This window comes from Podarcis liolepis (assembly GCF_965112155.1).
Source record: "Podarcis liolepis genome assembly, chromosome: 1".
Taxonomy (NCBI): domain Eukaryota; kingdom Metazoa; phylum Chordata; class Lepidosauria; order Squamata; family Lacertidae; genus Podarcis; species Podarcis liolepis.
Genome location: NC_139554.1, coordinates 54,920,977 through 54,932,024, shown reverse-complemented (window position 1 = coordinate 54,932,024; position 11,048 = coordinate 54,920,977). Strand labels below are relative to the sequence as shown.

Sequence of the window (11,048 nt, the reverse complement as noted above, 5' to 3'; positions counted from 1 at the left end):
GAGAGCATGAACACTTCCTGATTTTGCAGCTGTAAAGGGCAGAGAAAACCACACTGGTTCAGCTCATTGGCATCCCTGATTCAAATCCCCCCCCCCCCGAATACCTAGATGTGTATCAACTTGAAAGTACTTGGGGTGGGGAGTAGAATATAATTTGCTTATTTTTATGTCACCTTCCACATGAAAATGTTGTTATATTTACATTGTACTTTATATAAGAAGTGGTTCTAACTTGTTCTAACTTGTTGATCCAACTGGATTGTATATAAACGAATCTATATCTATATCTATATCTATATCTATATCTATATCTATATCTATATCTATATCTATATCTATATCTATATCATCTATATCTATATCTATATCTATATCTATATCTATATCATCTATATCTATATCTATATCTATATCTATATCTATATCTATATCTATATCTATATCTATATCTATATCATCTATATCTATATCTATATCTATATATCTATATCTATCTATCATCTATCTATCTATCTATATATGACAGAGTGGATTAAACTGATACACACAGTGGGGGCAGCGGCTATGGATTAAGGAGATTTCTGCAGGGTAAGAATCCAATCAGTTTATTTCTATTAACTGAACAGGGAAGAGTAGAATAATAATATTGAAAACAGAAATTGAAGAAGGGAGGAGTTATGTCTTTGCAGAAAATCTTATTGATATTCTTTTTCTGTATGGACACTGGCACAGGATTGACCTTACAACTAGTCTCAGGAAGCACTTTGTATGCAGCATATTTAATGCAGTACTGGGTAAAAAAAAAAAAAAAAAGATTTCTCCCTTAGCAATATCTAGCTGGTATACTCAGGTACAAGAAGATGTGAATTTAGGCCAGATCTGGGTAATGTATAGCTAATAGTCAAGGAAATCCAGTAGCACATACATTTTTTTCCTGGAGTGCTTTTTCTGAATTAGCTCAACTTTATTTCACAAGGGGGGGGGGAGTGCTTTGAGGTGGCATGGAACCAGCACAACAAAGCCTTCTATTTAGCTGGCAGATAAATGGCATTTTGTGACCTTTCAAGGTACCTAAGGAATAAGGAGAAGGGCTGGCTTCTCCATTTGCAAAAAGTTCTTGGAAGAGATTGCTAGTGCAAAAAAGGAGCAATAGGTTGCTAATGCTGCTCATAGGGTGGAAGAGCTCAGGAGCCAAAGCTCACAAGTTGGCAGTCACATTTTTCTACAAATTGAAATGGAACTAACTGGAAGTTTGCAGTGTGAGGGGTTTTACTGCCCCTTCCGCTCATAAAATTAAGTGATATCAATAAATGTTATTTTAATCCAAAGGAACATCATGAAGGAGAGCTTGGCCCATGGAAATTGAAGAGGGCAACCCAAATGATCCAGGAGATGAAGCAGCTCCCCTCTTTGGAAAAGTTGCCACATTTCAGAGTTTTTAGTTTACTGAATAGGTTAAGAGGTGACAATATAAAAGTATATATCATCACGCTTGGCATGGAAAAGTGGATAAATAAATGTTTTTACCTCTCTCTCATAACACTAGAATTCATGGGCATCAAAAAGGCTTTTATTTGGTAGATTCAAGAAAGATAAAAATTACCTCTTCGCAGAGCACACATTTAAGCTGCGGAATTTGCTCCTGGAGGAAGCAGTGGTGGCCACTGTCATAGAGTCAGCTTTGCCTGCTGAACAGCAGCCTGAAGGGGGAGAAGGCGGAGTGACTCCACGTGCAGCTGATCAACCCTCAAGGACTCAGAGGAGAAGGCACTGATGAGAACCAGCTGGCTTCAGCCTTCTTAAGCAGAGCTTCCAGCAGCAGTCAGTTGCAGGTAACAACGCTTGTAGATTCTGGCCCTACCTTGTTGCTTCCTGCTCGTCTTGACCCTTGACCCCATAATCATTGGATTCCCTGACCCCTGGACCATATGGATTGCTGTTCATCCAATCCTAGGACTGGGCCTAACTTCAGATGTTGACTCTGCGTCTAGGCAAGTACGCCCTAGAGACTTTTCAGGCTCGCTGGCCTCCCAGTCCACTGAGCTCTGCATGTTGTTGCTCAGCCTGAGACTATGATAACTGCCAGCTTGGGTGCTGTTAAAAGAGGATTAGACAAATTCAAGTATGACAGAGTTAGCAATGGCTGCTAGACATGATGGCTGTTCTCTTCATCCATGGTCAGAAGCATCTGAATACCAGTGTCTGGAAACTGCAAGATGGGAGAGCGTTGTTCTGCTCAGGTCTTGTTTGTGGGCTTCCCAAAGGCATCTGGTGAGTCACTGGCTTGATGTGGGATGCAGGACTAGATGGGTCATTGGCCGGATCCAGCAGACTCTTCTTATGTTAATTGCTGAGGGGAGTGGAAAGATATATGCACCTGAAATAGTTTACATTACAGAGGAACACAATGCTTTATTTTCTAGTGTTCAGTTAAAAACATAGAATCCATCATCAGAAGTGTGGAATGTCAGCAAATGATAAGAAAGGCATATCTATTATCCTTGCCTTACAAACTTCTAATTTTGTTCTAGTGACATTTTTATGCACGGACGGTTTTACTACATTTTTTTGCACACCCACTTCCTAGAGAAAAGGCCTATAGTAAAACTTAATGGGAACTTGTAAAACAGACTAATGAGCTCACAGGTTTGGGGAATATGCTATTCAGATACCAGCTGGATCCCTCCACAGCAAGCTCAAAGTTTACTAACACTTGGACACCAGTTCACAAAAGCATGCCTTTCTTACTGTTTAAATGGCAAAAATCTCATTTACCTTTTCCTTCTTTTTGGTGGGTGCTAATTAAATAGGTTATTCTGACAGAAAAGAGAGCCAGCTAATGTTGACTCATCTGCCACGGTATCCTGCAGCTTTTTGCTTTCTCTACTCTAACAAAGTGCAAAACCAGAAACTCAACAATCACAATGTAGTTATTGAACGAGTTGTCAAATTTCAGAATTACACACACAAAGGCAACTCATTAGGTGTCTTCTGCTGTAGTAAATAACTTGCTGACTGAATTAGCTATGCACTGCATGTTTCCGGGAATAAGCCTGACATCTACTTCCTTCCAACTTCTCTGTAGGAGCACAGGATTGTATTTCTTGTTGGATTTGGTTTCTGTGAGCATCTCTTGAAGGAGCTGACAGTTTTAAACTGCCTTTCAAGGGTCTAAAGTAGAGGGCGTGGGGAACACAATGGTGTCATCTCTGCAACAAATGAGGGAGCCACCAGTACTTTTCCTTTAAAACACCAAAGAAAGCAGGCTATGGGGACTGGAAGCCCTCCTAGTATTAAAAAGTTAAGGAGACTCTGTGAGTCTTCAGGAGTTAATGATGTCACATCAACAAATCTACCTTATATGTAAGGAGTCAGAAGTGACTTGCTGGGTAGAGCCCCTACACTACCTTCCTCCTTTCTTTTAGGAGAAAAGAAGTTTGGAAATGAGTATTTTTCACACCAAAAGAAGTCTAGATTTTATTTTTTTTACAGGAAATGCTTAAAAACATGTAAATGCAAATATTCATGCAAATTTAAGGAATAAAAATAGAGAGAATCTGGTCCTGCACAGTTGTATCCAATTGCACGTCATAATTAATGGAAGGCTCATTGTCCCAGTAGGAGCTTTCACAAATGAAAGGGAGAGGGAAGTGACATTTTGCAAATCCTTCCTTTCTCCTGCAGCATCCCCACTCACCTCAGGCTCATGCCACTTCCCTAAAAATTCCAGAGGATCTCCAAATCCTCTGGAGCAGATTGGAGAATAGCAGAACCATCCCTCTCCTGCCTTTTATGGAACCCTTTTCTGGATCAAAGAGCTTTCTGTGAGTGGGATGACACCACTGGACACACAACCCATGGAGAGATGCTGTGTAATAACCACATTTTATATGACTTCTTCCAGGTTGCCAGATGCAACACACAAGCACTTTACAGCAGAATCATGCAAAGAATGCAGTTCATTCCTCTGGAGTAATTTCTGATTGGGTCTTTTATTTCCTTGTAGCCCAATGGCCCTAATAACCCTCTAGCAGGATTTCTGCGTCTAATGTACTCTTGAAAATTGCTATTTGTTTTGGTTGTTCACTTGCACAGATTTAGAATTTCTCAGGAGGGCCCAGAACCTTGTGAGATCAGCTTCTATATCTCCTTTATAGCCTGATTAAATTGTCTTTGCATGCCATGTTTTCTAATTCTGTTCTCATTCAAAGTGCTGTTATTTGAATGCTATCTAATTTGTCCGATGCCATTTATATAATGCAAGGGCCATTATTTGGAAGAGAATTACTTACATCCAGCTTATTAAAGACTCATTCGGTTGCATATATACCATTTCCCTCTAGGTTTCCCTGTGTGGTTATTAGCCATAACTGGTCTTTTCTGGTGTAAACAACACCACATATAAAGAATGATCTGATTTCCAACTTGTGCATTCCAATTTGTTTCTCTTATTCCATCTAATTCTTTTTAATGGCTTTCCCTAACAGCTTATGTAAACATAAATACTAACCTTTTGAAAACATTTTATGGACTCCCATTAATTCCTGAAAGCCTTTTCGACAGAACACACACCAGAGAGGTGCATTGTGCTTTCTGTTCACCGACGCAAATAACACCACAGAGCACCTTCATTTTAAGAGGGTTTTGTTAGCCTTAATCTACTTGTAACAACTTGTTAACAAGTTACTGAGTGGTGTGGTAGTTGGAGTGAAACCCAGTGCTATCATTCTGCTCACATAATGGTTTTGGATCCAGCAAAGCAGTCTGCTGATGTAAAAGAAGGGTAGGTGATTTTCTTCAATGTGCTGTTCACTCTCCCATGCCCGCAACACTCTGGATGAGATTTTGGGGGATGTGGATGGTTGTAGTGGCAAGAGGGGCAAATGGGTGAGAATCGCCTCCCTTTCTTTGTCTTTAAGCGAGCACGTTTGCTGTATCAAGAAAATAAAAAATACATTCACAGTTGGAATGAGAACACTGGATTTCAACCCACACAATAGCCAGTGTGGTGTCTTTGGGACAGTCACTATCACTCAGTCTGATCTACCTCACAGAGTGAGGTGCTGACCTTTAAAGCCCTAAACGGCCTCGGCCCAGTATACCTGAAGGAGCGTTTCCACCCCTTCGTTCAGCCCAGACACTGAGGTCCTCCTCCGAGGGCCTTCTGGCAGTTCCCTCACTGTGAGAAGTGAAGTTACAGGGAACCAGGCAGAGGGCCTTCTCGGTAGTGGTGCTTACCCTGTGGACTGCCCTCCCACCAGGTGCCAAGGAAATAAACAACTATCTAACTTTTAGAAGACATCTGAAGGCAGTCCTGTTTAGGGAAGTTTTTAATGTTTGATCTTTTATCATGTTTTTAATATTCTGTTGGGAGCTGCCCAGAGTGGCTGGGGGGGCCCGGCCAGATGGGCGGGGTATTATTATTATTATTATTATTATTATTATTATTATTATTATTATTATTATTCTGAACCATATATACTGCCTTGTATTCCTAGGAGGAAAGGTAAAATATAAATATATTTTTTTGAAGTGTCAAGAAAACAGGTTTAACAAGTAAAGCATTGCTAAGCAAGAAGAGCAAGGTTAAGCAACAGGATAAAGAAAGAGAAAAAGCAGTTCAAGTTGGACTAGATTTCAAATTCCTGGTACTATCTTCAAATTTACAGGTGCCAAGTGCTTGACATTTTTTCCAGACCAGTAACCGCAGTGGCTTTAACTAAGTGTCTGGAGGGCAGGAAACCTTGACTGACAACATTCATTATTATAATTGCTATATTGACAGCAGCAATCAAAGTGGTAAGAGCTGAAAAAGAACACAATTGCTGCTAGAGAATTTACTAAGGTAAATGAAGGCTAGGATAGACATGACTGTAAATCATATTTCAACAAGGCAGTTCTGTAAAGTTTTCTGTGATTTTTCCCAACTAGTGTCATTACATCAAGCCGTAATGATATAGCTTGATGTAATGATACTAGTTAGGGAAAATATACATCCTGTCATATTGGCACACAAAATACCAAGCATTCAATACAGAAAGATCCTAGGTGGATTTCTAATCAAGAACATGCCTACTTAAGTAAATAGCCAGGGAATATTTCAAACATCTGGATGCTCAGAGCTCTAGATAACTAAAGGGGCTGTTTATATGGGTGAAGAGGTTCATAGTGAGGACACTCTGTGATTTAGATTAACAGGAGGATTTGGATAATCAAGATTTAGATAACAGGGTTTCATTAAATTTAGTAGATTGTGTACAGGAATCATTTAATCTATACTCAACAAAGGCAGTCCATGATGGAACACCAACAGTACTTTTTAAAAGGAACTTTGAAATGAGATAGAAAAAGTGAGGCAATTCTAAAACATGGTCCAAACTTCTTGCAAAAAGCCTAGTAGGGGAAATATAGTCTGAGACTTTGATTTAAAAATTGCTTTTGAGTATTGTCTGGCAGCCTTATTGTTTATATGCAGATTTTTAAAAAATCAAACTACTACTATCAGATATTAGGTGCACACTGGGTATGGAATTTGATATGTTGAATATGGAATTTTCTGTAGCAAAATCAGATTTTATCTCAAACATGTAAGATTCCATTACAAGCTGTTTTAGGGAAAGGAATTATTGCTAAGACAGACTTCTGCAACCTGAGTTGGCTGGAGCTGATGGGAATTGAAGTCCAAAACTTCTGGAGGGCACCAGATTTGAAAAAAAGATGAGCTAAGAAGTAGCTGAGGAAAATAAACCTCTAGTTTGAATTGAAATCACTAAGATGTTCTCATGTTTATCTATGTTGTTTCCTCATAAGTATGCAGTAAAAATGTAGCAGAAAAGTCATCAAAGGCTTCATTGCTCCTAATTCTTTTTAAACATCTAACATAAATCTTACTAGCACATTTTATACATGCCAGGTCCCATTTTTATTGAGACTGAGTAGATTTAAATACCAAAGATATTAACTAAGAGTTTCGCTTAGCTAGTTCTAAACAAAATGAAAGAACTGAGATATTTTCAGAATTATTCTCATTGCATTTCAAGTCACTCAGTATGAAATTGTGATTAGGTCATATAGTAAATAGCATTTTAAAAAAGCAAATACAAAACCTTGCAATTCTCAGCTTGCACAAACAAGTCATCTGTTATTATTTCTCTGTCTGCATTCATTCAGCTTCATTACCAAAGCTTTGCAATGGAGGAGGAGGAGGAGGAGGAGGAGGGGAAGACAAAGAAGAAAAGATATACGTACATAGCTGAACTCTGCCACAATGCTATTTGAATCCCAAGGCAGCCTAATTAGTTAGGTCCCATTGTAAGAACAACGTTTTGCAATTATTTCAGCCTATGGTTTAGTCTCCAAACACCTGATGAATATACAGTGGTACCTTGGTTTAGTAACTTAATCCGTTCCAGAAGTCTGTTCTTAAACCAAAACTGTTCTTAAACCGAGGCACGTTTTCCCTAATGAGGCCTCCCATCACCAGTGCCCTTCCACCATTTGGCTTCCATTTGTAGATTGAGGTAGAGTTCTCAAACCAAGACATTATTTCTGGTTTTGCGGAGTTTGTAAACCAAATTGTTCTTAAACCACACTGTTCTTAAACCGAGGTGCCACGGTAAATGTAAGTGCATTGGCATAGCTGTTGATACAATCCAACTCAATCCATCCTAAGCATTTTGATGCCAGCAAAAAAAAAAAGACTTGGGGATCCAATCTATGTATCTCTCTTTCTGTGTTCATTTGATTAACTGAAAGTGGCTACTTCTATTACTAACTACTTGTTTAGTCAGTAACATGCACCTGGAAAAGAGGAGAGTGAGATGAGATATGAGTCATCTTCAAATATCTTAAGAGTTGTCACATGGAAGATGGAGCAAGGTTGTTTTCTCCTGCTCCATAGGGTAGACCCCAAACAAATGGATTCAAGTTACAAGTTACATCAGGAAAAACATTCTGACAGTAAGACCTATTCATTAGTGAAATGGACTCCCTTGGAAGGTAGTAGACTCCCCTTCCTTGGAGGTTTTTAAGCAGAGCTTAGATGGTCATCTGTCATGGATGCTTTAGTTGAGATTCCTGCATTATAGGGAGCTGGACTAGATGAGTAGGTCAACCCTAGAAGTCTATTATTCTATGAACATATGCTGAACTAAAGAAAACAGTCTTAAACAGGTAGTCTACCACTGTCTGGAATTACAATTTTATGCAAACCTTCTCCAGGAATATGTTAAATGCTTCTAGGGCCACATTGTTAGTCCTCACCCACAACATTGCACATGCCTCTAATTCTTGCTGTTTTGTGTCCAGCATACAGTACATACCCATGTACATGTCTACAGCTGTACATGGGTAGGCATCTCACACAATCCAGACACTTGAATGATTGTTGGTTGCCACTGAATGGTGCACCTACATGCACACAGTTGTACATGGGCAAGTGCCTCTTTGCAAGATAATGTGCTGTGAAACATATGAAGGGGCATGGCCACAAATGCAGGGAAGGGACCAGCAATGTGATTCCACTTCCACACGCTTTAGAATACTCCTGGTCTGAAAAGCCAGGGCTTCAGCTTCTAGCATGAGTCATGCCTTACGAATGCAGAGAAGTTGCTTTATTAGATGATCCAGCATTTAGATAGGTAGTGTGTGTGTGTGTGTGTAATATATTCAGGCGGGGAGGATGGACGAGTTATCATTAACACCCATATGCCCTTTTTGGCAAATACCTCATCAGTGCTGAATACTGTATTAAATGATCACAGATGCATTATATTATTATTTTTATTGAACTGGTAATGTGTCACAGCTGGGCAATTTGTGCCTATGGGCTGTGATAAAGAGCCTTCGTAGAGGACTTGTGCCAAAAATGATATGATTATGGCTGCCATGTGCCAACTCTAGCAGTTGTCCATTTACTCAGTTCCACAACCCGCTCGACCTCCATCATTCTGTTTCTCCCCCTCCCTTTTTGTCAAAACTTCTGGCCTAGCCACTCAGAAATTAGGCACATACTGGAATTGTGTGACATAACCCTTTATGGGTTGGCTCTCAATCCATAATGAGAAGATCATATGGGTCCTGTTTTTTTTCAAAGGGAGGAGGGCAAAGGTGACAGAAACAGCATGTGCTTTGCAAGCATAAAGTGACTGGGATTTCCAGTTGGGTAGCAGGGCAGCGAAAGATCCCTGGCAGAGATCCAGGAGATCTGCCAGTCAGAGAAGACATATAGTAGGATTATCAGGCCAATGTTCTGATTCCATATAAGGTAATTTCATATACCCAGATTCCCCCCCCCCACACACACACATCAGAGCACTTCCTAGGGAAAGTCACATTTTCAAGCTAAAAGACTCAAAAGAAGACACATGTATCGGAATTTCAGTGTGCAAAAGAAGGGAGGAATGGTGCAAATGCATCCATCTATTAAGCATGTGGCAGAGAAAGCCCTGGAGGTTGTGTTGGGGAAGAAAGCAGAAGAAGTGGGTGCTGGAATTGTGGTACAACATGCCTCCAGGATTGTTTTTGAAGCAGGATTGATGACATCATAACTATTGTTAGCTTCCCTGGGCACTTTTTTAAGGAAGAGAGGGTTGTACAGATGTAACTAAGGCGTCACTTATCAGCAGGTGTTCTGAATTAATTGATGGGTTAGCTTTGCTCTGGTAAGTGAATGAGATGATAATGAGGCTTTCAAGTTTGTGACAGGTTGGCATAAAGGGAGTCAAAGAATGAGGAAAATAATCAAGCAGAGGTTGTATACTTCTTTCCTTTTATTTGAAGAGGTACCCGTTTCACACCAGCATTTTAAAGGGTAATGTTTCTTTGCAAGATTGCTTGCATTTTTAATTAAAAGGTAAATGTTACATTTCAGTTGGCTTTTGTTGGAGCTCAAAGTGCTTTAAAAGTTGAATCTAAGCAGTCAGAAGTAAACAGGAGGTGCAATATCACAGTCCTGCTGATCCTTATGCCATGTTATACTTTGCTTTTCTTTGGTGTTTATGTGTGTGTAATAATGGCTCAACACAACACCTTTCATTTTTGAACTTGTGAGAGAAGCTTTCAGGACTGCCATGATGAACTCCTGCAGTTCAAAATTTACCAGTAAACCATTGCATGTGTGCTGGTCCCGGGGGGAAGGTTACCGTTGGCATAGTCAAAGTCCGGTCCTGGGTCACTAGCCTGGAAACAGTTCACAAGGAGTGGGGCGAGGTCCGAAGCAGGAAGCCGGGTGGGGACAGGAACACTGGAGGGTCAGGTCTGGGTCCGGGCAGGAACAGGTACTCAACAACAACGTTGCTCCCGCAACCTGGGACCGGGCTGACTGGCCTTTATCTTCTCTGAGGCCAGGGACAGTCCCGGCCCCCAGGAGACCCGCCTCTCCTGGCCTTAAGGCGAGCACTCCTCCTGGGAGAAACCAGTTCCCTTCGCCTCTCTGCCCTGACCCTCTGCAGTTCAGGAGAGGCTGAAGGGTTACTGGGCCCAGGGGGAGACTCACCTGTAGGCACTGAGTCCTCAACCACCTCTGGAGCCAGAGTGGATTCACCTGGTGCCTGCTCCTGAGGAACCGGCACAGGTGCAGGCGCCTCAGAATCAAGGCCCTGCCCCAGTTCAGCCGGCCCTGGAGGCAGGGACTCCTGTGCAGGCTGGGATTCATCCAGTTCACCCTCTGAATCGGATTCCCAGGCCATCACAGCATGTTTCACACATTACATTCATAGAGTGTGATAATCGGTTCAGCTGCAAATTTGTGTAGTGATTCATGTGCAACATTCAGTGAGTGTATCCATGTATACAAAGCAAACACTTCTATGGTGTGTAGAGATTTCTTGTACCTTTGTGTTCATTGTAATGTGTGAACAAATCTATTATTTTTAACTGCTAGCAGATGAAACAAAACCCAGTAAAGTACCCTTCCCAAAAATTAAATATGGGAATAGCAAGAAGTTTATTCTTTGCTATATTACTCACATTTTTTTCAGGTGGTTCGCAATCTATCGGAACCACCTGTACCACCGGGGCCTGGTAGGTACCCCAAGATCTCCTGCAAT

General features: G+C 40.8%; 1 long non-coding RNA gene across 1 annotated transcript; it reads right to left on the bottom strand.

Annotated features, from left to right (window-relative positions):
• Nucleotides 1-10,165: 10,165 nt before the first annotated feature.
• LOC310705021 lies at nucleotides 10,166-10,607 on the bottom strand. Its single transcript, XR_014525164.1, has 3 exons — nucleotides 10,566-10,607; nucleotides 10,475-10,520; nucleotides 10,166-10,443 (listed from the first exon to the last, which is right to left on the bottom strand). It is a non-coding gene; the product is annotated as an uncharacterized lncRNA (long non-coding RNA).
• Between the last annotated feature and the right edge of the window lie 441 nt (nucleotides 10,608-11,048).